Raw genomic sequence first — 26949 nt, forward strand, 5'->3', positions numbered from 1 at the left:
ATATGGCACTAGAGAACCGCGTGCATCAAACGCCATTTCACGCTCAATCACAGGCTTTGCCCTTGCCCGTTGTGTCAGTGCAAGTCGGTACCGCATCACTTCACATCTGTGCCACTACTGAAGAAGCAAAACAAGCTCCTATGATATTGTTATATCCTCACACTCAGTCATTTAGAATAATATGTGGGTTGCAACTGATGCCCCCGCCCACCGTATTAAAAGTGGGGCATTTTTCAGTGAAACGCGTCAAGTCACAGTGGCAGCGGCTCTCCGTTGTTAATATAAAGACAGTCAACGAGTAGAGACAAATCTTAAATTGTTTACTTTAGTTTGCAGATATTTATGATGGATGCACTCTATGTTTTGAAATCTTCTGAAGGTTGACAACATGCCGAAAAAAACACAGCAGATTACGACCAGTCGGCGCGAGAGACCGTGCTGTGACTCCCTCCTTTTCCGCTGACCCATTGGCAGTATCACTTTTCGGCCCGCGTTAACTCCCATAACCTTTTGTAATAAAAGTCTGCGATCGGATGCATATTTGTGTTGCCCATCAGTCATAAAACATCGAACTTCACGTTCACAGTCTGCCGTGTGTTTTTGTAGCGATCGAAATCATATTGAACCCGCGAGCTAGAGTCACAATGAGGAGACTGAGTCTCCCACTTCACTCAGCAGTCAGTATCGCTTCTCGGCCTTTTGGCTAAGATCAAGTGTAGTATCTGTTCTTATCAGTTTAATATCTGATACGTCCCCTACCCGGGGACCATATATTAAATTGCTTTTTGGAAGAGGGAGATGGAAAAGGGGCTTGCCCCGTCCACTCCACGCATCCACCTGGTATTGCAGCACTTCCAGAAACGGTGCACCCCCCTCCCTCAACGTGTTGAAAACAGACCACGTAGGACGTGTCTCTAATGTGCCCTCGCCTTGATTTCTTGTTTTCGCCATGCTAGCGTGCAAATTGCGTATGTGTTGACTGAGCCCCTCTACCAGGTGCGCATTTCTAATAGTCATGCGCTATGGCATCATTTACACACTTGCCCAACTTCTCTTTTTGGAACTTTGGCCGTGTTTGAACTTTTCGCCACTGTCTGGCACTTTCCTTTTGAGGACCTGTTACATGCATCTCACTGTAAAATGAATTGAACCGGTACCTGTTGAGTGAGACCACTAGCTGCCAGTTCAGTCAGATGAATAGATCCATTCCCCCAACGTGAAAATCCACTCTGCATAATTTCTGCCGCTGTTTGCCACAGTCGGGTCTGTGCCGATATGTCAAAAGAAAGGCAAACACTCTTCATATGGTTGCGCTTTTATTTATAATATTATTTTCTTCTTTCCTTTAGTTTCAAACAGAGAAGCATGTGGATATATTTTTAACAAAGTGTTGTTCACACTCCAGACCAATAGGTGGCAGCAGCGGGCGGATCACGCCGTGTCTCTAATGTGAGGAGACAGGCCTGTTTTTTAGTCTTTCCGCTGACTTTTTTCTTTTAAATGCAGATCAAACAACACTTGATTGCAGTGTCATTTATCTTTGTCTGGTGTGAACTCACTTAGGTTTTTGCCTCATTTATTGGCGATCAATGGACAGCCTGGCCATGTTAGCTTAGCTTTTACTATGGATATACAGCATGGCGTGATGAGATATGTGCCCATTTCTCTCAAGTAAAATGTGAACAAGTTTTGTTCAGTCTCACTACAAAAGTGTCTCTTGTATATTAGCGTCCTGTAGATTATCAGAGCCTTTATAGTGTGTGGTTCTGGACTGGTCATTGCTATACATTGCCAGCACCATCACCTATCATCGTATGACCGTGAATGAGGCCCCTGTGTGTGAGGTGTACAAGTCATACTTACCTGGCAGGGGAGATACCATGATCAAGAAGGTGGTTCACCCAGGGCGAGGCTCGGTCACTGCACTCCGATTGAGCTGACCTCTGCGAATTCCCCAAATGTGGGAATCTCGACTGCATAATTTCTGGTAGTGGGGGACTGCGTTCGCGCTCTCCCCTGATGTGCTTGTTTAATGCAACCAACAGCTGTGGCAGCATATGGCACTAGAGAACCGCGTGCATCAAACGCCATTTCACGCTCAATCACAGGCTTTGCCCTTGCCCGTTGTGTCAGTGCAAGTCGGTACCGCATCACTTCACATCTGTGCCACTACTGAAGAAGCAAAACAAGCTCCTATGATATTGTTATATCCTCACACTCAGTCATTTAGAATAATATGTGGGTTGCAACTGATGCCCCCGCCCACCGTATTAAAAGTGGGGCATTTTTCAGTGAAACGCGTCAAGTCACAGTGGCAGCGGCTCTCCGTTGTTAATATAAAGACAGTCAACGAGTAGAGACAAATCTTAAATTGTTTACTTTAGTTTGCAGATATTTATGATGGATGCACTCTATGTTTTGAAATCTTCTGAAGGTTGACAACATGCCGAAAAAAACACAGCAGATTACGACCAGTCGGCGCGAGAGACCGTGCTGTGACTCCCTCCTTTTCCGCTGACCCATTGGCAGTATCACTTTTCGGCCCGCGTTAACTCCCATAACCTTTTGTAATAAAAGTCTGCGATCGGATGCATATTTGTGTTGCCCATCAGTCATAAAACATCGAACTTCACGTTCACAGTCTGCCGTGTGTTTTTGTAGCGATCGAAATCATATTGAACCCGCGAGCTAGAGTCACAATGAGGAGACTGAGTCTCCCACTTCACTCAGCAGTCAGTATCGCTTCTCGGCCTTTTGGCTAAGATCAAGTGTAGTATCTGTTCTTATCAGTTTAATATCTGATACGTCCCCTACCCGGGGACCATATATTAAATTGCTTTTTGGAAGAGGGAGATGGAAAAGGGGCTTGCCCCGTCCACTCCACGCATCGACCTGGTATTGCAGCACTTCCAGAAACGGTGCACCCCCCTCCCTCAACGTGTTGAAAACAGACCACGTAGGACGTGTCTCTAATGTGCCCTCGCCTTGATTTCTTGTTTTCGCCATGCTAGCGTGCAAATTGCGTATGTGTTGACTGAGCCCCTCTACCAGGTGCGCATTTCTAATAGTCATGCGCTATGGCATCATTTACACACTTGCCCAACTTCTCTTTTTGGAACTTTGGCCGTGTTTGAACTTTTCGCCACTGTCTGGCACTTTCCTTTTGAGGACCTGTTACATGCATCTCACTGTAAAATGAATTGAACCGGTACCTGTTGAGTGAGACCACTAGCTGCCAGTTCAGTCAGATGAATAGATCCATTCCCCCAACGTGAAAATCCACTCTGCATAATTTCTGCCGCTGTTTGCCACAGTCGGGTCTGTGCCGATATGTCAAAAGAAAGGCAAACACTCTTCATATGGTTGCGCTTTTATTTATAATATTATTTTCTTCTTTCCTTTAGTTTCAAACAGAGAAGCATGTGGATATATTTTTAACAAAGTGTTGTTCACACTCCAGACCAATAGGTGGCAGCAGCGGGCGGATCACGCCGTGTCTCTAATGTGAGGAGACAGGCCTGTTTTTTAGTCTTTCCGCTGACTTTTTTCTTTTAAATGCAGATCAAACAACACTTGATTGCAGTGTCATTTATCTTTGTCTGGTGTGAACTCACTTAGGTTTTTGCCTCATTTATTGGCGATCAATGGACAGCCTGGCCATGTTAGCTTAGCTTTTACTATGGATATACAGCATGGCGTGATGAGATATGTGCCCATTTCTCTCAAGTAAAATGTGAACAAGTTTTGTTCAGTCTCACTACAAAAGTGTCTCTTGTATATTAGCGTCCTGTAGATTATCAGAGCCTTTATAGTGTGTGGTTCTGGACTGGTCATTGCTATACATTGCCAGCACCATCACCTATCATCGTATGACCGTGAATGAGGCCCCTGTGTGTGAGGTGTACAAGTCATACTTACCTGGCAGGGGAGATACCATGATCAAGAAGGTGGTTCACCCAGGGCGAGGCTCGGTCACTGCACTCCGATTGAGCTGACCTCTGCGAATTCCCCAAATGTGGGAATCTCGACTGCATAATTTCTGGTAGTGGGGGACTGCGTTCGCGCTCTCCCCTGATGTGCTTGTTTAATGCAACCAACAGCTGTGGCAGCATATGGCACTAGAGAACCGCGTGCATCAAACGCCATTTCACGCTCAATCACAGGCTTTGCCCTTGCCCGTTGTGTCAGTGCAAGTCGGTACCGCATCACTTCACATCTGTGCCACTACTGAAGAAGCAAAACAAGCTCCTATGATATTGTTATATCCTCACACTCAGTCATTTAGAATAATATGTGGGTTGCAACTGATGCCCCCGCCCACCGTATTAAAAGTGGGGCATTTTTCAGTGAAACGCGTCAAGTCACAGTGGCAGCGGCTCTCCGTTGTTAATATAAAGACAGTCAACGAGTAGAGACAAATCTTAAATTGTTTACTTTAGTTTGCAGATATTTATGATGGATGCACTCTATGTTTTGAAATCTTCTGAAGGTTGACAACATGCCGAAAAAAACACAGCAGATTACGACCAGTCGGCGCGAGAGACCGTGCTGTGACTCCCTCCTTTTCCGCTGACCCATTGGCAGTATCACTTTTCGGCCCGCGTTAACTCCCATAACCTTTTGTAATAAAAGTCTGCGATCGGATGCATATTTGTGTTGCCCATCAGTCATAAAACATCGAACTTCACGTTCACAGTCTGCCGTGTGTTTTTGTAGCGATTGAAATCATATTGAACCCGCGAGCTAGAGTCACAATGAGGAGACTGAGTCTCCCACTTCACTCAGCAGTCAGTATCGCTTCTCGGCCTTTTGGCTAAGATCAAGTGTAGTATCTGTTCTTATCAGTTTAATATCTGATACGTCCCCTACCCGGGGACCATATATTAAATTGCTTTTTGGAACAGGGAGATGGAAAAGGGGCTTGCCCCGTCCACTCCACGCATCGACCTGGTATTGCAGCACTTCCAGAAACGGTGCACCCCCCTCCCTCAACGTGTTGAAAACAGACCACGTAGGACGTGTCTCTAATGTGCCCTCGCCTTGATTTCTTGTTTTCGCCATGCTAGCGTGCAAATTGCGTATGTGTTGACTGAGCCCCTCTACCAGGTGCGCATTTCTAATAGTCATGCGCTATGGCATCATTTACACACTTGCCCAACTTCTCTTTTTGGAACTTTGGCCGTGTTTGAACTTTTCGCCACTGTCTGGCACTTTCCTTTTGAGGACCTGTTACATGCATCTCACTGTAAAATGAATTGAACCGGTACCTGTTGAGTGAGACCACTAGCTGCCAGTTCAGTCAGATGAATAGATCCATTCCCCCAACGTGAAAATCCACTCTGCATAATTTCTGCCGCTGTTTGCCACAGTCGGGTCTGTGCCGATATGTCAAAAGAAAGGCAAACACTCTTCATATGGTTGCGCTTTTATTTATAATATTATTTTCTTCTTTCCTTTAGTTTCAAACAGAGAAGCATGTGGATATATTTTTAACAAAGTGTTGTTCACACTCCAGACCAATAGGTGGCAGCAGCGGGCGGATCACGCCGTGTCTCTAATGTGAGGAGACAGGCCTGTTTTTTAGTCTTTCCGCTGACTTTTTTCTTTTAAATGCAGATCAAACAACACTTGATTGCAGTGTCATTTATCTTTGTCTGGTGTGAACTCACTTAGGTTTTTGCCTCATTTATTGGCGATCAATGGACAGCCTGGCCATGTTAGCTTAGCTTTTACTATGGATATACAGCATGGCGTGATGAGATATGTGCCCATTTCTCTCAAGTAAAATGTGAACAAGTTTTGTTCAGTCTCACTACAAAAGTGTCTCTTGTATATTAGCGTTCTGTAGATTATCAGAGCCTTTATAGTGTGTGGTTCTGGACTGGTCATTGCTATACATTGCCAGCACCATCACCTATCATCGTATGACCGTGAATGAGGCCCCTGTGTGTGAGGTGTACAAGTCATACTTACCTGGCAGGGGAGATACCATGATCAAGAAGGTGGTTCACCCAGGGCGAGGCTCGGTCACTGCACTCCGATTGAGCTGACCTCTGCGAATTCCCCAAATGTGGGAATCTCGACTGCATAATTTCTGGTAGTGGGGGACTGCGTTCGCGCTCTCCCCTGATGTGCTTGTTTAATGCAACCAACAGCTGTGGCAGCATATGGCACTAGAGAACCGCGTGCATCAAACGCCATTTCACGCTCAATCACAGGCTTTGCCCTTGCCCGTTGTGTCAGTGCAAGTCGGTACCGCATCACTTCACATCTGTGCCACTACTGAAGAAGCAAAACAAGCTCCTATGATATTGTTATATCCTCACACTCAGTCATTTAGAATAATATGTGGGTTGCAACTGATGCCCCCGCCCACCGTATTAAAAGTGGGGCATTTTTCAGTGAAACGCGTCAAGTCACAGTGGCAGCGGCTCTCCGTTGTTAATATAAAGACAGTCAACGAGTAGAGACAAATCTTAAATTGTTTACTTTAGTTTGCAGATATTTATGATGGATGCACTCTATGTTTTGAAATCTTCTGAAGGTTGACAACATGCCGAAAAAAACACAGCAGATTACGACCAGTCGGCGCGAGAGACCGTGCTGTGACTCCCTCCTTTTCCGCTGACCCATTGGCAGTATCACTTTTCGGCCCGCGTTAACTCCCATAACCTTTTGTAATAAAAGTCTGCGATCGGATGCATATTTGTGTTGCCCATCAGTCATAAAACATCGAACTTCACGTTCACAGTCTGCCGTGTGTTTTTGTAGCGATCGAAATCATATTGAACCCGCGAGCTAGAGTCACAATGAGGAGACTGAGTCTCCCACTTCACTCAGCAGTCAGTATCGCTTCTCGGCCTTTTGGCTAAGATCAAGTGTAGTATCTGTTCTTATCAGTTTAATATCTGATACGTCCCCTACCCGGGGACCATATATTAAATTGCTTTTTGGAAGAGGGAGATGGAAAAGGGGCTTGCCCCGTCCACTCCACGCATCGACCTGGTATTGCAGCACTTCCAGAAACGGTGCACCCCCCTCCCTCAACGTGTTGAAAACAGACCACGTAGGACGTGTCTCTAATGTGCCCTCGCCTTGATTTCTTGTTTTCGCCATGCTAGCGTGCAAATTGCGTATGTGTTGACTGAGCCCCTCTACCAGGTGCGCATTTCTAATAGTCATGCGCTATGGCATCATTTACACACTTGCCCAACTTCTCTTTTTGGAACTTTGGCCGTGTTTGAACTTTTCGCCACTGTCTGGCACTTTCCTTTTGAGGACCTGTTACATGCATCTCACTGTAAAATGAATTGAACCGGTACCTGTTGAGTGAGACCACTAGCTGCCAGTTCAGTCAGATGAATAGATCCATTCCCCCAACGTGAAAATCCACTCTGCATAATTTCTGCCGCTGTTTGCCACAGTCGGGTCTGTGCCGATATGTCAAAAGAAAGGCAAACACTCTTCATATGGTTGCGCTTTTATTTATAATATTATTTTCTTCTTTCCTTTAGTTTCAAACAGAGAAGCATGTGGATATATTTTTAACAAAGTGTTGTTCACACTCCAGACCAATAGGTGGCAGCAGCGGGCGTGTCTCACGCCGTGTCTCACGCCGTGTCTCACGCCGTGTCTCTAATGTGAGGAGACAGGCCTGTTTTTTAGTCTTTCCGCTGACTTTTTTCTTTTAAATGCAGATCAAACAACACTTGATTGCAGTGTCATTTATCTTTGTCTGGTGTGAACTCACTTAGGTTTTTGCCTCATTTATTGGCGATCAATGGACAGCCTGGCCATGTTAGCTTAGCTTTTACTATGGATATACAGCATGGCGTGATGAGATATGTGCCCATTTCTCTCAAGTAAAATGTGAACAAGTTTTGTTCAGTCTCACTACAAAAGTGTCTCTTGTATATTAGCGTTCTGTAGATTATCAGAGCCTTTATAGTGTGTGGTTCTGGACTGGTCATTGCTATACATTGCCAGCACCATCACCTATCATCGTATGACCGTGAATGAGGCCCCTGTGTGTGAGGTGTACAAGTCATACTTACCTGGCAGGGGAGATACCATGATCAAGAAGGTGGTTCACCCAGGGCGAGGCTCGGTCACTGCACTCCGATTGAGCTGACCTCTGCGAATTCCCCAAATGTGGGAATCTCGACTGCATAATTTCTGGTAGTGGGGGACGGCGTTCGCGCTCTCCCTTGATGTGCTTGTTTAATGCAACCAACAGCTGTGGCAGCATATGGCACTAGAGAACCGCGTGCATCAAACGCCATTTCACGCTCAATCACAGGCTTTGCCCTTGCCCGTTGTGTCAGTGCAAGTCGGTACCGCATCACTTCACATCTGTGCCACTACTGAAGAAGCAAAACAAGCTCCTATGATATTGTTATATCCTCACACTCAGTCATTTAGAATAATATGTGGGTTGCAACTGATGCCCCCGCCCACCGTATTAAAAGTGGGGCATTTTTCAGTGAAACGCGTCAAGTCACAGTGGCAGCGGCTCTCCGTTGTTAATATAAAGACAGTCAACGAGTAGAGACAAATCTTAAATTGTTTACTTTAGTTTGCAGATATTTATGATGGATGCACTCTATGTTTTGAAATCTTCTGAAGGTTGACAACATGCCGAAAAAAACACAGCAGATTACGACCAGTCGGCGCGAGAGACCGTGCTGTGACTCCCTCCTTTTCCGCTGACCCATTGGCAGTATCACTTTTCGGCCCGCGTTAACTCCCATAACCTTTTGTAATAAAAGTCTGCGATCGGATGCATATTTGTGTTGCCCATCAGTCATAAAACATCGAACTTCACGTTCACAGTCTGCCGTGTGTTTTTGTAGCGATCGAAATCATATTGAACCCGCGAGCTAGAGTCACAATGAGGAGACTGAGTCTCCCACTTCACTCAGCAGTCAGTATCGCTTCTCGGCCTTTTGGCTAAGATCAAGTGTAGTATCTGTTCTTATCAGTTTAATATCTGATACGTCCCCTACCCGGGGACCATATATTAAATTGCTTTTTGGAAGAGGGAGATGGAAAAGGGGCTTGCCCCGTCCACTCCACGCATCGACCTGGTATTGCAGCACTTCCAGAAACGGTGCACCCCCCTCCCTCAACGTGTTGAAAACAGACCACGTAGGACGTGTCTCTAATGTGCCCTCGCCTTGATTTCTTGTTTTCGCCATGCTAGCGTGCAAATTGCGTATGTGTTGACTGAGCCCCTCTACCAGGTGCGCATTTCTAATAGTCATGCGCTATGGCATCATTTACACACTTGCCCAACTTCTCTTTTTGGAACTTTGGCCGTGTTTGAACTTTTCGCCACTGTCTGGCACTTTCCTTTTGAGGACCTGTTACATGCATCTCACTGTAAAATGAATTGAACCGGTACCTGTTGAGTGAGACCACTAGCTGCCAGTTCAGTCAGATGAATAGATCCATTCCCCCAACGTGAAAATCCACTCTGCATAATTTCTGCCGCTGTTTGCCACAGTCGGGTCTGTGCCGATATGTCAAAAGAAAGGCAAACACTCTTCATATGGTTGCGCTTTTATTTATAATATTATTTTCTTCTTTCCTTTAGTTTCAAACAGAGAAGCATGTGGATATATTTTTAACAAAGTGTTGTTCACACTCCAGACCAATAGGTGGCAGCAGCGGGCGGATCACGCCGTGTCTCTAATGTGAGGAGACAGGCCTGTTTTTTAGTCTTTCCGCTGACTTTTTTCTTTTAAATGCAGATCAAACAACACTTGATTGCAGTGTCATTTATCTTTGTCTGGTGTGAACTCACTTAGGTTTTTGCCTCATTTATTGGCGATCAATGGACAGCCTGGCCATGTTAGCTTAGCTTTTACTATGGATATACAGCATGGCGTGATGAGATATGTGCCCATTTCTCTCAAGTAAAATGTGAACAAGTTTTGTTCAGTCTCACTACAAAAGTGTCTCTTGTATATTAGCGTCCTGTAGATTATCAGAGCCTTTATAGTGTGTGGTTCTGGACTGGTCATTGCTATACATTGCCAGCACCATCACCTATCATCGTATGACCGTGAATGAGGCCCCTGTGTGTGAGGTGTACAAGTCATACTTACCTGGCAGGGGAGATACCATGATCAAGAAGGTGGTTCACCCAGGGCGAGGCTCGGTCACTGCACTCCGATTGAGCTGACCTCTGCGAATTCCCCAAATGTGGGAATCTCGACTGCATAATTTCTGGTAGTGGGGGACTGCGTTCGCGCTCTCCCCTGATGTGCTTGTTTAATGCAACCAACAGCTGTGGCAGCATATGGCACTAGAGAACCGCGTGCATCAAACGCCATTTCACGCTCAATCACAGGCTTTGCCCTTGCCCGTTGTGTCAGTGCAAGTCGGTACCGCATCACTTCACATCTGTGCCACTACTGAAGAAGCAAAACAAGCTCCTATGATATTGTTATATCCTCACACTCAGTCATTTAGAATAATATGTGGGTTGCAACTGATGCCCCCGCCCACCGTATTAAAAGTGGGGCATTTTTCAGTGAAACGCGTCAAGTCACAGTGGCAGCGGCTCTCCGTTGTTAATATAAAGACAGTCAACGAGTAGAGACAAATCTTAAATTGTTTACTTTAGTTTGCAGATATTTATGATGGATGCACTCTATGTTTTGAAATCTTCTGAAGGTTGACAACATGCCGAAAAAAACACAGCAGATTACGACCAGTCGGCGCGAGAGACCGTGCTGTGACTCCCTCCTTTTCCGCTGACCCATTGGCAGTATCACTTTTCGGCCCGCGTTAACTCCCATAACCTTTTGTAATAAAAGTCTGCGATCGGATGCATATTTGTGTTGCCCATCAGTCATAAAACATCGAACTTCACGTTCACAGTCTGCCGTGTGTTTTTGTAGCGATCGAAATCATATTGAACCCGCGAGCTAGAGTCACAATGAGGAGACTGAGTCTCCCACTTCACTCAGCAGTCAGTATCGCTTCTCGGCCTTTTGGCTAAGATCAAGTGTAGTATCTGTTCTTATCAGTTTAATATCTGATACGTCCCCTACCCGGGGACCATATATTAAATTGCTTTTTGGAACAGGGAGATGGAAAAGGGGCTTGCCCCGTCCACTCCACGCATCAACCTGGTATTGCAGCACTTCCAGAAACGGTGCACCCCCCTCCCTCAACGTGTTGAAAACAGACCACGTAGGACGTGTCTCTAATGTGCCCTCGCCTTGATTTCTTGTTTTCGCCATGCTAGCGTGCAAATTGCGTATGTGTTGACTGAGCCCCTCTACCAGGTGCGCATTTCTAATAGTCATGCGCTATGGCATCATTTACACACTTGCCCAACTTCTCTTTTTGGAACTTTGGCCGTGTTTGAACTTTTCGCCACTGTCTGGCACTTTCCTTTTGAGGACCTGTTACATGCATCTCACTGTAAAATGAATTGAACCGGTACCTGTTGAGTGAGACCACTAGCTGCCAGTTCAGTCAGATGAATAGATCCATTCCCCCAACGTGAAAATCCACTCTGCATAATTTCTGCCGCTGTTTGCCACAGTCGGGTCTGTGCCGATATGTCAAAAGAAAGGCAAACACTCTTCATATGGTTGCGCTTTTATTTATAATATTATTTTCTTCTTTCCTTTAGTTTCAAACAGAGAAGCATGTGGATATATTTTTAACAAAGTGTTGTTCACACTCCAGACCAATAGGTGGCAGCAGCGGGCGGATCACGCCGTGTCTCTAATGTGAGGAGACAGGCCTGTTTTTTAGTCTTTCCGCTGACTTTTTTCTTTTAAATGCAGATCAAACAACACTTGATTGCAGTGTCATTTATCTTTGTCTGGTGTGAACTCACTTAGGTTTTTGCCTCATTTATTGGCGATCAATGGACAGCCTGGCCATGTTAGCTTAGCTTTTACTATGGATATACAGCATGGCGTGATGAGATATGTGCCCATTTCTCTCAAGTAAAATGTGAACAAGTTTTGTTCAGTCTCACTACAAAAGTGTCTCTTGTATATTAGCGTTCTGTAGATTATCAGAGCCTTTATAGTGTGTGGTTCTGGACTGGTCATTGCTATACATTGCCAGCACCATCACCTATCATCGTATGACCGTGAATGAGGCCCCTGTGTGTGAGGTGTACAAGTCATACTTACCTGGCAGGGGAGATACCATGATCAAGAAGGTGGTTCACCCAGGGCGAGGCTCGGTCACTGCACTCCGATTGAGCTGACCTCTGCGAATTCCCCAAATGTGGGAATCTCGACTGCATAATTTCTGGTAGTGGGGGACTGCGTTCGCGCTCTCCCCTGATGTGCTTGTTTAATGCAACCAACAGCTGTGGCAGCATATGGCACTAGAGAACCGCGTGCATCAAACGCCATTTCACGCTCAATCACAGGCTTTGCCCTTGCCCGTTGTGTCAGTGCAAGTCGGTACCGCATCACTTCACATCTGTGCCACTACTGAAGAAGCAAAACAAGCTCCTATGATATTGTTATATCCTCACACTCAGTCATTTAGAATAATATGTGGGTTGCAACTGATGCCCCCGCCCACCGTATTAAAAGTGGGGCATTTTTCAGTGAAACGCGTCAAGTCACAGTGGCAGCGGCTCTCCGTTGTTAATATAAAGACAGTCAACGAGTAGAGACAAATCTTAAATTGTTTACTTTAGTTTGCAGATATTTATGATGGATGCACTCTATGTTTTGAAATCTTCTGAAGGTTGACAACATGCCGAAAAAAACACAGCAGATTACGACCAGTCGGCGCGAGAGACCGTGCTGTGACTCCCTCCTTTTCCGCTGACCCATTGGCAGTATCACTTTTCGGCCCGCGTTAACTCCCATAACCTTTTGTAATAAAAGTCTGCGATCGGATGCATATTTGTGTTGCCCATCAGTCATAAAACATCGAACTTCACGTTCACAGTCTGCCGTGTGTTTTTGTAGCGATCGAAATCATATTGAACCCGCGAGCTAGAGTCACAATGAGGAGACTGAGTCTCCCACTTCACTCAGCAGTCAGTATCGCTTCTCGGCCTTTTGGCTAAGATCAAGTGTAGTATCTGTTCTTATCAGTTTAATATCTGATACGTCCCCTACCCGGGGACCATATATTAAATTGCTTTTTGGAACAGGGAGATGGAAAAGGGGCTTGCCCCGTCCACTCCACGCATCGACCTGGTATTGCAGCACTTCCAGAAACGGTGCACCCCCCTCCCTCAACGTGTTGAAAACAGACCACGTAGGACGTGTCTCTAATGTGCCCTCGCCTTGATTTCTTGTTTTCGCCATGCTAGCGTGCAAATTGCGTATGTGTTGACTGAGCCCCTCTACCAGGTGCGCATTTCTAATAGTCATGCGCTATGGCATCATTTACACACTTGCCCAACTTCTCTTTTTGGAACTTTGGCCGTGTTTGAACTTTTCGCCACTGTCTGGCACTTTCCTTTTGAGGACCTGTTACATGCATCTCACTGTAAAATGAATTGAACCGGTACCTGTTGAGTGAGACCACTAGCTGCCAGTTCAGTCAGATGAATAGATCCATTCCCCCAACGTGAAAATCCACTCTGCATAATTTCTGCCGCTGTTTGCCACAGTCGGGTCTGTGCCGATATGTCAAAAGAAAGGCAAACACTCTTCATATGGTTGCGCTTTTATTTATAATATTATTTTCTTCTTTCCTTTAGTTTCAAACAGAGAAGCATGTGGATATATTTTTAACAAAGTGTTGTTCACACTCCAGACCAATAGGTGGCAGCAGCGGGCGTGTCTCACGCCGTGTCTCACGCCGTGTCTCACGCCGTGTCTCTAATGTGAGGAGACAGGCCTGTTTTTTAGTCTTTCCGCTGACTTTTTTCTTTTAAATGCAGATCAAACAACACTTGATTGCAGTGTCATTTATCTTTGTCTGGTGTGAACTCACTTAGGTTTTTGCCTCATTTATTGGCGATCAATGGACAGCCTGGCCATGTTAGCTTAGCTTTTACTATGGATATACAGCATGGCGTGATGAGATATGTGCCCATTTCTCTCAAGTAAAATGTGAACAAGTTTTGTTCAGTCTCACTACAAAAGTGTCTCTTGTATATTAGCGTTCTGTAGATTATCAGAGCCTTTATAGTGTGTGGTTCTGGACTGGTCATTGCTATACATTGCCAGCACCATCACCTATCATCGTATGACCGTGAATGAGGCCCCTGTGTGTGAGGTGTACAAGTCATACTTACCTGGCAGGGGAGATACCATGATCAAGAAGGTGGTTCACCCAGGGCGAGGCTCGGTCACTGCACTCCGATTGAGCTGACCTCTGCGAATTCCCCAAATGTGGGAATCTCGACTGCATAATTTCTGGTAGTGGGGGACGGCGTTCGCGCTCTCCCTTGATGTGCTTGTTTAATGCAACCAACAGCTGTGGCAGCATATGGCACTAGAGAACCGCGTGCATCAAACGCCATTTCACGCTCAATCACAGGCTTTGCCCTTGCCCGTTGTGTCAGTGCAAGTCGGTACCGCATCACTTCACATCTGTGCCACTACTGAAGAAGCAAAACAAGCTCCTATGATATTGTTATATCCTCACACTCAGTCATTTAGAATAATATGTGGGTTGCAACTGATGCCCCCGCCCACCGTATTAAAAGTGGGGCATTTTTCAGTGAAACGCGTCAAGTCACAGTGGCAGCGGCTCTCCGTTGTTAATATAAAGACAGTCAACGAGTAGAGACAAATCTTAAATTGTTTACTTTAGTTTGCAGATATTTATGATGGATGCACTCTATGTTTTGAAATCTTCTGAAGGTTGACAACATGCCGAAAAAAACACAGCAGATTACGACCAGTCGGCGCGAGAGACCGTGCTGTGACTCCCTCCTTTTCCGCTGACCCATTGGCAGTATCACTTTTCGGCCCGCGTTAACTCCCATAACCTTTTGTAATAAAAGTCTGCGATCGGATGCATATTTGTGTTGCCCATCAGTCATAAAACATCGAACTTCACGTTCACAGTCTGCCGTGTGTTTTTGTAGCGATCGAAATCATATTGAACCCGCGAGCTAGAGTCACAATGAGGAGACTGAGTCTCCCACTTCACTCAGCAGTCAGTATCGCTTCTCGGCCTTTTGGCTAAGATCAAGTGTAGTATCTGTTCTTATCAGTTTAATATCTGATACGTCCCCTACCCGGGGACCATATATTAAATTGCTTTTTGGAAGAGGGAGATGGAAAAGGGGCTTGCCCCGTCCACTCCACGCATCGACCTGGTATTGCAGCACTTCCAGAAACGGTGCACCCCCCTCCCTCAACGTGTTGAAAACAGACCACGTAGGACGTGTCTCTAATGTGCCCTCGCCTTGATTTCTTGTTTTCGCCATGCTAGCGTGCAAATTGCGTATGTGTTGACTGAGCCCCTCTACCAGGTGCGCATTTCTAATAGTCATGCGCTATGGCATCATTTACACACTTGCCCAACTTCTCTTTTTGGAACTTTGGCCGTGTTTGAACTTTTCGCCACTGTCTGGCACTTTCCTTTTGAGGACCTGTTACATGCATCTCACTGTAAAATGAATTGAACCGGTACCTGTTGAGTGAGACCACTAGCTGCCAGTTCAGTCAGATGAATAGATCCATTCCCCCAACGTGAAAATCCACTCTGCATAATTTCTGCCGCTGTTTGCCACAGTCGGGTCTGTGCCGATATGTCAAAAGAAAGGCAAACACTCTTCATATGGTTGCGCTTTTATTTATAATATTATTTTCTTCTTTCCTTTAGTTTCAAACAGAGAAGCATGTGGATATATTTTTAACAAAGTGTTGTTCACACTCCAGACCAATAGGTGGCAGCAGCGGGCGTGTCTCACGCCGTGTCTCACGCCGTGTCTCACGCCGTGTCTCTAATGTGAGGAGACAGGCCTGTTTTTTAGTCTTTCCGCTGACTTTTTTCTTTTAAATGCAGATCAAACAACACTTGATTGCAGTGTCATTTATCTTTGTCTGGTGTGAACTCACTTAGGTTTTTGCCTCATTTATTGGCGATCAATGGACAGCCTGGCCATGTTAGCTTAGCTTTTACTATGGATATACAGCATGGCGTGATGAGATATGTGCCCATTTCTCTCAAGTAAAATGTGAACAAGTTTTGTTCAGTCTCACTACAAAAGTGTCTCTTGTATATTAGCGTTCTGTAGATTATCAGAGCCTTTATAGTGTGTGGTTCTGGACTGGTCATTGCTATACATTGCCAGCACCATCACCTATCATCGTATGACCGTGAATGAGGCCCCTGTGTGTGAGGTGTACAAGTCATACTTACCTGGCAGGGGAGATACCATGATCAAGAAGGTGGTTCACCCAGGGCGAGGCTCGGTCACTGCACTCCGATTGAGCTGACCTCTGCGAATTCCCCAAATGTGGGAATCTCGACTGCATAATTTCTGGTAGTGGGGGACGGCGTTCGCGCTCTCCCTTGATGTGCTTGTTTAATGCAACCAACAGCTGTGGCAGCATATGGCACTAGAGAACCGCGTGCATCAAACGCCATTTCACGCTCAATCACAGGCTTTGCCCTTGCCCGTTGTGTCAGTGCAAGTCGGTACCGCATCACTTCACATCTGTGCCACTACTGAAGAAGCAAAACAAGCTCCTATGATATTGTTATATCCTCACACTCAGTCATTTAGAATAATATGTGGGTTGCAACTGATGCCCCCGCCCACCGTATTAAAAGTGGGGCATTTTTCAGTGAAACGCGTCAAGTCACAGTGGCAGCGGCTCTCCGTTGTTAATATAAAGACAGTCAACGAGTAGAGACAAATCTTAAATTGTTTACTTTAGTTTGCAGATATTTATGATGGATGCACTCTATGTTTTGAAATCTTCTGAAGGTTGACAACATGCCGAAAAAAACACAGCAGATTACGACCAGTCGGCGCGAGAGACCGTGCTGTGACTCCCTCCTTTTCCGCTGACCCATTGGCAGTATCACTTTTCGGCCCGCGTTAACTCCCATAACCTTTTGTAATAAAAGTCTGCGATCGGATGCATATTTGTGTTGCCCATCAGTCATAAAACATCGAACTTCACGTTCACAGTCTGCCGTGTGTTTTTGTAGCGATCGAAATCATATTGAACCCGCGAGCTAGAGTCTCAATGAGGAGACTGAGTCTTCCACTTCACTCAGCAGTCAGTATCGCTTCTCGGCCTTTTGGCTAAGATCAAGTGTAGTATCTGTTCTTATCAGTTTAATATCCGATACGTCCCCTACCCGGGGACCATATATTAAATTGCTTTTTGGAACAGGGAGATGGAAAAGGGGCTTGCCCCGTCCACTCCACGCATCGACCTGGTATTGCAGCACTTCCAGAAACGGTGCACCCCCCTCCCTCAACGTGTTGAAAACAGACCACGTAGGACGTGTCTCTAATGTGCCCTCGCCTTGATTTCTTGTTTTCGCCATGCTAGCGTGCAAATTGCGTATGTGTTGACTGAGCCCCTCTACCAGGTGCGCATTTCTAATAGTCATGCGCTATGGCATCATTTACACACTTGCCTAACTTCTCTTTTTGGAACTTTGGCCGTGTTTGAACTTTTCGCCACTGTCTGGCACTTTCCTTTTGAGGACCTGTTACATGCATCTCACTGTAAAATGAATTGAACCGGTACCTGTTGAGTGAGACCACTAGCTGCCAGTTCAGTCAGATGAATAGATCCATTCCCCCAACGTGAAAATCCACTCTGCATAATTTCTGCCGCTGTTTGCCACAGTCGGGTCTGTGCCGATATGTCAAAAGAAAGGCAAACACTCTTCATATGGTTGCGCTTTTATTTATAATATTATTTTCTTCTTTCCTTTAGTTTCAAACAGAGAAGCATGTGGATATATTTTTAACAAAGTGTTGTTCACACTCCAGACCAATAGGTGGCAGCAGCGGGCGGATCACGCCGTGTCTCTAATGTGAGGAGACAGGCCTGTTTTTTAGTCTTTCCGCTGACTTTTTTCTTTTAAATGCAGATCAAACAACACTTGATTGCAGTGTCATTTATCTTTGTCTGGTGTGAACTCACTTAGGTTTTTGCCTCATTTATTGGCGATCAATGGACAGCCTGGCCATGTTAGCTTAGCTTTTACTATGGATATACAGCATGGCGTGATGAGATATGTGCCCATTTCTCTCAAGTAAAATGTGAACAAGTTTTGTTCAGTCTCACTACAAAAGTGTCTCTTGTATATTAGCGTTCTGTAGATTATCAGAGCCTTTATAGTGTGTGGTTCTGGACTGGTCATTGCTATACATTGCCAGCACCATCACCTATCATCGTATGACCGTGAATGAGGCCCCTGTGTGTGAGGTGTACAAGTCATACTTACCTGGCAGGGGAGATACCATGATCAAGAAGGTGGTTCACCCAGGGCGAGGCTCGGTCACTGCACTCCGATTGAGCTGACCTCTGCGAATTCCCCAAATGTGGGAATCTCGACTGCATAATTTCTGGTAGTGGGGGACTGCGTTCGCGCTCTCCCCTGATGTGCTTGTTTAATGCAACCAACAGCTGTGGCAGCATATGGCACTAGAGAACCGCGTGCATCAAACGCCATTTCACGCTCAATCACAGGCTTTGCCCTTGCCCGTTGTGTCAGTGCAAGTCGGTACCGCATCACTTCACATCTGTGCCACTACTGAAGAAGCAAAACAAGCTCCTATGATATTGTTATATCCTCACACTCAGTCATTTAGAATAATATGTGGGTTGCAACTGATGCCCCCGCCCACCGTATTAAAAGTGGGGCATTTTTCAGTGAAACGCGTCAAGTCACAGTGGCAGCGGCTCTCCGTTGTTAATATAAAGACAGTCAACGAGTAGAGACAAATCTTAAATTGTTTACTTTAGTTTGCAGATATTTATGATGGATGCACTCTATGTTTTGAAATCTTCTGAAGGTTGACAACATGCCGAAAAAAACACAGCAGATTACGACCAGTCGGCGCGAGAGACCGTGCTGTGACTCCCTCCTTTTCCGCTGACCCATTGGCAGTATCACTTTTCGGCCCGCGTTAACTCCCATAACCTTTTGTAATAAAAGTCTGCGATCGGATGCATATTTGTGTTGCCCATCAGTCATAAAACATCGAACTTCACGTTCACAGTCTGCCGTGTGTTTTTGTAGCGATCGAAATCATATTGAACCCGCGAGCTAGAGTCACAATGAGGAGACTGAGTCTCCCACTTCACTCAGCAGTCAGTATCGCTTCTCGGCCTTTTGGCTAAGATCAAGTGTAGTATCTGTTCTTATCAGTTTAATATCTGATACGTCCCCTACCCGGGGACCATATATTAAATTGCTTTTTGGAAGAGGGAGATGGAAAAGGGGCTTGCCCCGTCCACTCCACGCATCGACCTGGTATTGCAGCACTTCCAGAAACGGTGCACCCCCCTCCCTCAACGTGTTGAAAACAGACCACGTAGGACGTGTCTCTAATGTGCCCTCGCCTTGATTTCTTGTTTTCGCCATGCTAGCGTGCAAATTGCGTATGTGTTGACTGAGCCCCTCTACCAGGTGCGCATTTCTAATAGTCATGCGCTATGGCATCATTTACACACTTGCCCAACTTCTCTTTTTGGAACTTTGGCCGTGTTTGAACTTTTCGCCACTGTCTGGCACTTTCCTTTTGAGGACCTGTTACATGCATCTCACTGTAAAATGAATTGAACCGGTACCTGTTGAGTGAGACCACTAGCTGCCAGTTCAGTCAGATGAATAGATCCATTCCCCCAACGTGAAAATCCACTCTGCATAATTTCTGCCGCTGTTTGCCACAGTCGGGTCTGTGCCGATATGTCAAAAGAAAGGCAAACACTCTTCATATGGTTGCGCTTTTATTTATAATATTATTTTCTTCTTTCCTTTAGTTTCAAACAGAGAAGCATGTGGATATATTTTTAACAAAGTGTTGTTCACACTCCAGACCAATAGGTGGCAGCAGCGGGCGGATCACGCCGTGTCTCTAATGTGAGGAGACAGGCCTGTTTTTTAGTCTTTCCGCTGACTTTTTTCTTTTAAATGCAGATCAAACAACACTTGATTGCAGTGTCATTTATCTTTGTCTGGTGTGAACTCACTTAGGTTTTTGCCTCATTTATTGGCGATCAATGGACAGCCTGGCCATGTTAGCTTAGCTTTTACTATGGATATACAGCATGGCGTGATGAGATATGTGCCCATTTCTCTCAAGTAAAATGTGAACAAGTTTTGTTCAGTCTCACTACAAAAGTGTCTCTTGTATATTAGCGTCCTGTAGATTATCAGAGCCTTTATAGTGTGTGGTTCTGGACTGGTCATTGCTATACATTGCCAGCACCATCACCTATCATCGTATGACCGTGAATGAGGCCCCTGTGTGTGAGGTGTACAAGTCATACTTACCTGGCAGGGGAGATACCATGATCAAGAAGGTGGTTCACCCAGGGCGAGGCTCGGTCACTGCACTCCGATTGAGCTGACCTCTGCGAATTCCCCAAATGTGGGAATCTCGACTGCATAATTTCTGGTAGTGGGGGACTGCGTTCGCGCTCTCCCCTGATGTGCTTGTTTAATGCAACCAACAGCTGTGGCAGCATATGGCACTAGAGAACCGCGTGCATCAAACGCCATTTCACGCTCAATCACAGGCTTTGCCCTTGCCCGTTGTGTCAGTGCAAGTCGGTACCCGCATCACTTCACATCTGTGCCACTACTGAAGAAGCAAAACAAGCTCCTATGATATTGTTATATCCTCACACTCAGTCATTTAGAATAATATGTGGGTTGCAACTGATGCCCCCGCCCACCGTATTAAAAGTGGGGCATTTTTCAGTGAAACGCGTCAAGTCACAGTGGCAGCGGCTCTCCGTTGTTAATATAAAGACAGTCAACGAGTAGAGACAAATCTTAAATTGTTTACTTTAGTTTGCAGATATTTATGATGGATGCACTCTATGTTTTGAAATCTTCTGAAGGTTGACAACATGCCGAAAAAAACACAGCAGATTACGACCAGTCGGCGCGAGAGACCGTGCTGTGACTCCCTCCTTTTCCGCTGACCCATTGGCAGTATCACTTTTCGGCCCGCGTTAACTCCCATAACCTTTTGTAATAAAAGTCTGCGATCGGATGCATATTTGTGTTGCCCATCAGTCATAAAACATCGAACTTCACGTTCACAGTCTGCCGTGTGTTTTTGTAGCGATCGAAATCATATTGAACCCGCGAGCTAGAGTCACAATGAGGAGACTGAGTCTCCCACTTCACTCAGCAGTCAGTATCGCTTCTCGGCCTTTTGGCTAAGATCAAGTGTAGTATCTGTTCTTATCAGTTTAATATCTGATACGTCCCCTACCCGGGGACCATATATTAAATTGCTTTTTGGAAGAGGGAGATGGAAAAGGGGCTTGCCCCGTCCACTCCACGCATCGACCTGGTATTGCAGCACTTCCAGAAACGGTGCACCCCCCTCCCTCAACGTGTTGAAAACAGACCACGTAGGACGTGTCTCTAATGTGCCCTCGCCTTGATTTCTTGTTTTCGCCATGCTAGCGTGCAAATTGCGTATGTGTTGACTGAGCCCCTCTACCAGGTGCGCATTTCTAATAGTCATGCGCTATGGCATCATTTACACACTTGCCCAACTTCTCTTTTTGGAACTTTGGCCGTGTTTGAACTTTTCGCCACTGTCTGGCACTTTCCTTTTGAGGACCTGTTACATGCATCTCACTGTAAAATGAATTGAACCGGTACCTGTTGAGTGAGACCACTAGCTGCCAGTTCAGTCAGATGAATAGATCCATTCCCCCAACGTGAAAATCCACTCTGCATAATTTCTGCCGCTGTTTGCCACAGTCGGGTCTGTGCCGATATGTCAAAAGAAAGGCAAACACTCTTCATATGGTTGCGCTTTTATTTATAATATTATTTTCTTCTTTCCTTTAGTTTCAAACAGAGAAGCATGTGGATATATTTTTAACAAAGTGTTGTTCACACTCCAGACCAATAGGTGGCAGCAGCGGGCGTGTCTCACGCCGTGTCTCACGCCGTGTCTCACGCCGTGTCTCTAATGTGAGGAGACAGGCCTGTTTTTTAGTCTTTCCGCTGACTTTTTTCTTTTAAATGCAGATCAAACAACACTTGATTGCAGTGTCATTTATCTTTGTCTGGTGTGAACTCACTTAGGTTTTTGCCTCATTTATTGGCGATCAATGGACAGCCTGGCCATGTTAGCTTAGCTTTTACTATGGATATACAGCATGGCGTGATGAGATATGTGCCCATTTCTCTCAAGTAAAATGTGAACAAGTTTTGTTCAGTCTCACTACAAAAGTGTCTCTTGTATATTAGCGTTCTGTAGATTATCAGAGCCTTTATAGTGTGTGGTTCTGGACTGGTCATTGCTATACATTGCCAGCACCATCACCTATCATCGTATGACCGTGAATGAGGCCCCTGTGTGTGAGGTGTACAAGTCATACTTACCTGGCAGGGGAGATACCATGATCAAGAAGGTGGTTCACCCAGGGCGAGGCTCGGTCACTGCACTCCGATTGAGCTGACCTCTGCGAATTCCCCAAATGTGGGAATCTCGACTGCATAATTTCTGGTAGTGGGGGACGGCGTTCGCGCTCTCCCTTGATGTGCTTGTTTAATGCAACCAACAGCTGTGGCAGCATATGGCACTAGAGAACCGCGTGCATCAAACGCCATTTCACGCTCAATCACAGGCTTTGCCCTTGCCCGTTGTGTCAGTGCAAGTCGGTACCGCATCACTTCACATCTGTGCCACTACTGAAGAAGCAAAACAAGCTCCTATGATATTGTTATATCCTCACACTCAGTCATTTAGAATAATATGTGGGTTGCAACTGATGCCCCCGCCCACCGTATTAAAAGTGGGGCATTTTTCAGTGAAACGCGTCAAGTCACAGTGGCAGCGGCTCTCCGTTGTTAATATAAAGACAGTCAACGAGTAGAGACAAATCTTAAATTGTTTACTTTAGTTTGCAGATATTTATGATGGATGCACTCTATGTTTTGAAATCTTCTGAAGGTTGACAACATGCCGAAAAAAACACAGCAGATTACGACCAGTCGGCGCGAGAGACCGTGCTGTGACTCCCTCCTTTTCCGCTGACCCATTGGCAGTATCACTTTTCGGCCCGCGTTAACTCCCATAACCTTTTGTAATAAAAGTCTGCGATCGGATGCATATTTGTGTTGCCCATCAGTCATAAAACATCGAACTTCACGTTCACAGTCTGCCGTGTGTTTTTGTAGCGATCGAAATCATATTGAACCCGCGAGCTAGAGTCTCAATGAGGAGACTGAGTCTTCCACTTCACTCAGCAGTCAGTATCGCTTCTCGGCCTTTTGGCTAAGATCAAGTGTAGTATCTGTTCTTATCAGTTTAATATCCGATACGTCCCCTACCCGGGGACCATATATTAAATTGCTTTTTGGAACAGGGAGATGGAAAAGGGGCTTGCCCCGTCCACTCCACGCATCGACCTGGTATTGCAGCACTTCCAGAAACGGTGCACCCCCCTCCCTCAACGTGTTGAAAACAGACCACGTAGGACGTGTCTCTAATGTGCCCTCGCCTTGATTTCTTGTTTTCGCCATGCTAGCGTGCAAATTGCGTATGTGTTGACTGAGCCCCTCTACCAGGTGCGCATTTCTAATAGTCATGCGCTATGGCATCATTTACACACTTGCCTAACTTCTCTTTTTGGAACTTTGGCCGTGTTTGAACTTTTCGCCACTGTCTGGCACTTTCCTTTTGAGGACCTGTTACATGCATCTCACTGTAAAATGAATTGAACCGGTACCTGTTGAGTGAGACCACTAGCTGCCAGTTCAGTCAGATGAATAGATCCATTCCCCCAACGTGAAAATCCACTCTGCATAATTTCTGCCGCTGTTTGCCACAGTCGGGTCTGTGCCGATATGTCAAAAGAAAGGCAAACACTCTTCATATGGTTGCGCTTTTATTTATAATATTATTTTCTTCTTTCCTTTAGTTTCAAACAGAGAAGCATGTGGATATATTTTTAACAAAGTGTTGTTCACACTCCAGACCAATAGGTGGCAGCAGCGGGCGGATCACGCCGTGTCTCTAATGTGAGGAGACAGGCCTGTTTTTTAGTCTTTCCGCTGACTTTTTTCTTTTAAATGCAGATCAAACAACACTTGATTGCAGTGTCATTTATCTTTGTCTGGTGTGAACTCACTTAGGTTTTTGCCTCATTTATTGGCGATCAATGGACAGCCTGGCCATGTTAGCTTAGCTTTTACTATGGATATACAGCATGGCGTGATGAGATATGTGCCCATTTCTCTCAAGTAAAATGTGAACAAGTTTTGTTCAGTCTCACTACAAAAGTGTCTCTTGTATATTAGCGTTCTGTAGATTATCAGAGCCTTTATAGTGTGTGGTTCTGGACTGGTCATTGCTATACATTGCCAGCACCATCACCTATCATCGTATGACCGTGAATGAGGCCCCTGTGTGTGAGGTGTACAAGTCATACTTACCTGGCAGGGGAGATACCATGATCAAGAAGGTGGTTCACCCAGGGCGAGGCTCGGTCACTGCACTCCGATTGAGCTGACCTCTGCGAATTCCCCAAATGTGGGAATCTCGACTGCATAATTTCTGGTAGTGGGGGACTGCGTTCGCGCTCTCCCCTGATGTGCTTGTTTAATGCAACCAACAGCTGTGGCAGCATATGGCACTAGAGAACCGCGTGCATCAAACGCCATTTCACGCTCAATCACAGGCTTTGCCCTTGCCCGTTGTGTCAGTGCAAGTCGGTACCGCATCACTTCACATCTGTGCCACTACTGAAGAAGCAAAACAAGCTCCTATGATATTGTTATATCCTCACACTCAGTCATTTAGAATAATATGTGGGTTGCAACTGATGCCCCCGCCCACCGTATTAAAAGTGGGGCATTTTTCAGTGAAACGCGTCAAGTCACAGTGGCAGCGGCTCTCCGTTGTTAATATAAAGACAGTCAACGAGTAGAGACAAATCTTAAATTGTTTACTTTAGTTTGCAGATATTTATGATGGATGCACTCTATGTTTTGAAATCTTCTGAAGGTTGACAACATGCCGAAAAAAACACAGCAGATTACGACCAGTCGGCGCGAGAGACCGTGCTGTGACTCCCTCCTTTTCCGCTGACCCATTGGCAGTATCACTTTTCGGCCCGCGTTAACTCCCATAACCTTTTGTAATAAAAGTCTGCGATCGGATGCATATTTGTGTTGCCCATCAGTCATAAAACATCGAACTTCACGTTCACAGTCTGCCGTGTGTTTTTGTAGCGATCGAAATCATATTGAACCCGCGAGCTAGAGTCACAATGAGGAGACTGAGTCTCCCACTTCACTCAGCAGTCAGTATCGCTTCTCGGCCTTTTGGCTAAGATCAAGTGTAGTATCTGTTCTTATCAGTTTAATATCTGATACGTCCCCTACCCGGGGACCATATATTAAATTGCTTTTTGGAACAGGGAGATGGAAAAGGGGCTTGCCCCGTCCACTCCACGCATCCACCTGGTATTGCAGCACTTCCAGAAACGGTGCACCCCCCTCCCTCAACGTGTTGAAAACAGACCACGTAGGACGTGTCTCTAATGTGCCCTCGCCTTGATTTCTTGTTTTCGCCATGCTAGCGTGCAAATTGCGTATGTGTTGACTGAGCCCCTCTACCAGGTGCGCATTTCTAATAGTCATGCGCTATGGCATCATTTACACACTTGCCCAACTTCTCTTTTTGGAACTTTGGCCGTGTTTGAACTTTTCGCCACTGTCTGGCACTTTCCTTTTGAGGACCTGTTACATGCATCTCACTGTAAAATGAATTGAACCGGTACCTGTTGAGTGAGACCACTAGCTGCCAGTTCAGTCAGATGAATAGATCCATTCCCCCAACGTGAAAATCCACTCTGCATAATTTCTGCCGCTGTTTGCCACAGTCGGGTCTGTGCCGATATGTCAAAAGAAAGGCAAACACTCTTCATATGGTTGCGCTTTTATTTATAATATTATTTTCTTCTTTCCTTTAGTTTCAAACAGAGAAGCATGTGGATATATTTTTAACAAAGTGTTGTTCACACTCCAGACCAATAGGTGGCAGCAGCGGGCGGATCACACCGTGTCTCTAATGTGAGGAGACAGGCCTGTTTTTTAGTCTTTCCGCTGACTTTTTTCTTTTAAATGCAGATCAAACAACACTTGATTGCAGTGTCATTTATCTTTGTCTGGTGTGAACTCACTTAGGTTTTTGCCTCATTTATTGGCGATCAATGGACAGCCTGGCCATGTTAGCTTAGCTTTTACTATGGATATACAGCATGGCGTGATGAGATATGTGCCCATTTCTCTCAAGTAAAATGTGAGCAAGTTTTGTTCAGTCTCACTACAAAAGTGTCTCTTGTATATTAGCGTTCTGTAGATTATCAGAGCCTTTATAGTGTGTGGTTCTGGACTGGTCATTGCTATACATTGCCAGCACCATCACCTATCATCGTATGACCGTGAATGAGGCCCCTGTGTGTGAGGTGTACAAGTCATACTTACCTGGCAGGGGAGATACCATGATCAAGAAGGTGGTTCACCCAGGGCGAGGCTCGGTCACTGCACTCCGATTGAGCTGACCTCTGCGAATTCCCCAAATGTGGGAATCTCGACTGCATAATTTCTGGTAGTGGGGGACTGCGTTCGCGCTCTCCCCTGATGTGCTTGTTTAATGCAACCAACAGCTGTGGCAGCATATGGCACTAGAGAACCGCGTGCATCAAACGCCATTTCACGCTCAATCACAGGCTTTGCCCTTGCCCGTTGTGTCAGTGCAAGTCGGTACCGCATCACTTCACATCTGTGCCACTACTGAAGAAGCAA

At 45.7% G+C, this 26949-nt stretch overlaps 26 non-coding genes across 26 annotated transcripts; all 26 read left to right on the plus strand.

Annotated features, from left to right (window-relative positions):
* Positions 1-683: 683 nt before the first annotated feature.
* LOC144463284 (U2 spliceosomal RNA) lies at positions 684-874 on the plus strand. The gene has a single exon (XR_013491425.1). It is a non-coding gene; the product is annotated as a U2 spliceosomal RNA (small nuclear RNA).
* A 981-nt stretch (positions 875-1855) lies between these two features.
* LOC144462928 (U1 spliceosomal RNA) lies at positions 1856-2019 on the plus strand. The gene has a single exon (XR_013491071.1). It is a non-coding gene; the product is annotated as a U1 spliceosomal RNA (small nuclear RNA).
* A 719-nt stretch (positions 2020-2738) lies between these two features.
* On the plus strand, positions 2739-2929 carry LOC144463244 (U2 spliceosomal RNA). The gene has a single exon (XR_013491385.1). It is a non-coding gene; the product is annotated as a U2 spliceosomal RNA (small nuclear RNA).
* A 981-nt stretch (positions 2930-3910) lies between these two features.
* LOC144462929 (U1 spliceosomal RNA) lies at positions 3911-4074 on the plus strand. Its single transcript, XR_013491072.1, has one exon. It is a non-coding gene; the product is annotated as a U1 spliceosomal RNA (small nuclear RNA).
* Positions 4075-4793: 719 nt separating this feature from the next.
* LOC144463185 (U2 spliceosomal RNA) lies at positions 4794-4984 on the plus strand. Its single transcript, XR_013491325.1, has one exon. It is a non-coding gene; the product is annotated as a U2 spliceosomal RNA (small nuclear RNA).
* A 981-nt stretch (positions 4985-5965) lies between these two features.
* LOC144462930 (U1 spliceosomal RNA) lies at positions 5966-6129 on the plus strand. The gene has a single exon (XR_013491073.1). It is a non-coding gene; the product is annotated as a U1 spliceosomal RNA (small nuclear RNA).
* Positions 6130-6848: 719 nt separating this feature from the next.
* Positions 6849-7039, plus strand: LOC144463245 (U2 spliceosomal RNA). The gene has a single exon (XR_013491386.1). It is a non-coding gene; the product is annotated as a U2 spliceosomal RNA (small nuclear RNA).
* A 1007-nt stretch (positions 7040-8046) lies between these two features.
* On the plus strand, positions 8047-8210 carry LOC144463037 (U1 spliceosomal RNA). The gene has a single exon (XR_013491179.1). It is a non-coding gene; the product is annotated as a U1 spliceosomal RNA (small nuclear RNA).
* A 719-nt stretch (positions 8211-8929) lies between these two features.
* Positions 8930-9120, plus strand: LOC144463246 (U2 spliceosomal RNA). Its single transcript, XR_013491387.1, has one exon. It is a non-coding gene; the product is annotated as a U2 spliceosomal RNA (small nuclear RNA).
* A 981-nt stretch (positions 9121-10101) lies between these two features.
* Positions 10102-10265, plus strand: LOC144462931 (U1 spliceosomal RNA). The gene has a single exon (XR_013491074.1). It is a non-coding gene; the product is annotated as a U1 spliceosomal RNA (small nuclear RNA).
* Positions 10266-10984: 719 nt separating this feature from the next.
* Positions 10985-11175, plus strand: LOC144463272 (U2 spliceosomal RNA). The gene has a single exon (XR_013491413.1). It is a non-coding gene; the product is annotated as a U2 spliceosomal RNA (small nuclear RNA).
* Positions 11176-12156: 981 nt separating this feature from the next.
* On the plus strand, positions 12157-12320 carry LOC144462932 (U1 spliceosomal RNA). The gene has a single exon (XR_013491075.1). It is a non-coding gene; the product is annotated as a U1 spliceosomal RNA (small nuclear RNA).
* A 719-nt stretch (positions 12321-13039) lies between these two features.
* On the plus strand, positions 13040-13230 carry LOC144463186 (U2 spliceosomal RNA). Its single transcript, XR_013491326.1, has one exon. It is a non-coding gene; the product is annotated as a U2 spliceosomal RNA (small nuclear RNA).
* A 1007-nt stretch (positions 13231-14237) lies between these two features.
* On the plus strand, positions 14238-14401 carry LOC144463038 (U1 spliceosomal RNA). The gene has a single exon (XR_013491180.1). It is a non-coding gene; the product is annotated as a U1 spliceosomal RNA (small nuclear RNA).
* A 719-nt stretch (positions 14402-15120) lies between these two features.
* On the plus strand, positions 15121-15311 carry LOC144463247 (U2 spliceosomal RNA). Its single transcript, XR_013491388.1, has one exon. It is a non-coding gene; the product is annotated as a U2 spliceosomal RNA (small nuclear RNA).
* A 1007-nt stretch (positions 15312-16318) lies between these two features.
* Positions 16319-16482, plus strand: LOC144463039 (U1 spliceosomal RNA). Its single transcript, XR_013491181.1, has one exon. It is a non-coding gene; the product is annotated as a U1 spliceosomal RNA (small nuclear RNA).
* A 719-nt stretch (positions 16483-17201) lies between these two features.
* Positions 17202-17392, plus strand: LOC144463316 (U2 spliceosomal RNA). Its single transcript, XR_013491458.1, has one exon. It is a non-coding gene; the product is annotated as a U2 spliceosomal RNA (small nuclear RNA).
* Positions 17393-18373: 981 nt separating this feature from the next.
* LOC144462934 (U1 spliceosomal RNA) lies at positions 18374-18537 on the plus strand. Its single transcript, XR_013491077.1, has one exon. It is a non-coding gene; the product is annotated as a U1 spliceosomal RNA (small nuclear RNA).
* A 719-nt stretch (positions 18538-19256) lies between these two features.
* On the plus strand, positions 19257-19447 carry LOC144463248 (U2 spliceosomal RNA). Its single transcript, XR_013491389.1, has one exon. It is a non-coding gene; the product is annotated as a U2 spliceosomal RNA (small nuclear RNA).
* Positions 19448-20428: 981 nt separating this feature from the next.
* Positions 20429-20592, plus strand: LOC144462935 (U1 spliceosomal RNA). The gene has a single exon (XR_013491078.1). It is a non-coding gene; the product is annotated as a U1 spliceosomal RNA (small nuclear RNA).
* A 720-nt stretch (positions 20593-21312) lies between these two features.
* On the plus strand, positions 21313-21503 carry LOC144463250 (U2 spliceosomal RNA). Its single transcript, XR_013491391.1, has one exon. It is a non-coding gene; the product is annotated as a U2 spliceosomal RNA (small nuclear RNA).
* Positions 21504-22510: 1007 nt separating this feature from the next.
* Positions 22511-22674, plus strand: LOC144463040 (U1 spliceosomal RNA). Its single transcript, XR_013491182.1, has one exon. It is a non-coding gene; the product is annotated as a U1 spliceosomal RNA (small nuclear RNA).
* Positions 22675-23393: 719 nt separating this feature from the next.
* On the plus strand, positions 23394-23584 carry LOC144463317 (U2 spliceosomal RNA). Its single transcript, XR_013491459.1, has one exon. It is a non-coding gene; the product is annotated as a U2 spliceosomal RNA (small nuclear RNA).
* A 981-nt stretch (positions 23585-24565) lies between these two features.
* LOC144462936 (U1 spliceosomal RNA) lies at positions 24566-24729 on the plus strand. Its single transcript, XR_013491079.1, has one exon. It is a non-coding gene; the product is annotated as a U1 spliceosomal RNA (small nuclear RNA).
* Positions 24730-25448: 719 nt separating this feature from the next.
* Positions 25449-25639, plus strand: LOC144463278 (U2 spliceosomal RNA). Its single transcript, XR_013491419.1, has one exon. It is a non-coding gene; the product is annotated as a U2 spliceosomal RNA (small nuclear RNA).
* A 981-nt stretch (positions 25640-26620) lies between these two features.
* On the plus strand, positions 26621-26784 carry LOC144462937 (U1 spliceosomal RNA). The gene has a single exon (XR_013491080.1). It is a non-coding gene; the product is annotated as a U1 spliceosomal RNA (small nuclear RNA).
* The last annotated feature ends 165 nt before the right edge of the window (positions 26785-26949 follow it).

The sequence above is a fragment of the Epinephelus lanceolatus genome, chromosome 4, assembly GCF_041903045.1.
Source record: "Epinephelus lanceolatus isolate andai-2023 chromosome 4, ASM4190304v1, whole genome shotgun sequence".
NCBI classification, from domain to species: Eukaryota; Metazoa; Chordata; class Actinopteri; order Perciformes; family Serranidae; genus Epinephelus; species Epinephelus lanceolatus.